The following is a 440-nucleotide window of genomic DNA, read 5'->3' as shown; positions in this document are numbered from 1 at the left end:
TTTTTTTAAGCTTATTCGTTGGCAAATTATGAAGCTTTTTTTAATTCTGTAAATCTAGTGAGATATGTGTTATTTATTTATTTTCTAATGTTGGTCAAATAAATCTCTCGATATTTAAGTTTTGAAACCGTGTTGAATGTGTGGCCGAGATTTTTGTTTATAATAATGTGCACAGAACTATAACCATATTTCTGATGGTATTTTTCAAAGTTAAATGTTAAAAACTTATTGAGCGTTGGTGAGTTTGAGAATTTTAATTTTCTCTTGTCACGTAAAATTCTCTTGCAGTTTTATGTGCAGTGAATGAAAACCTGGTATAAAGCAATATATTTTCTTATGATTAGCATTTACTATGTTTGTATATGAAAACATATCATATTTTAATAGGTCTAAATGAACCTTACTCTTATCAGATGTAAGCAAAAGAATTGATAGCAACA

The sequence above is a fragment of the Penaeus monodon genome, chromosome 25 (assembly GCF_015228065.2).
Source record: "Penaeus monodon isolate SGIC_2016 chromosome 25, NSTDA_Pmon_1, whole genome shotgun sequence".
Classification (NCBI taxonomy): domain Eukaryota; kingdom Metazoa; phylum Arthropoda; class Malacostraca; order Decapoda; family Penaeidae; genus Penaeus; species Penaeus monodon.
This window is presented reverse-complemented; position numbering follows the sequence as displayed.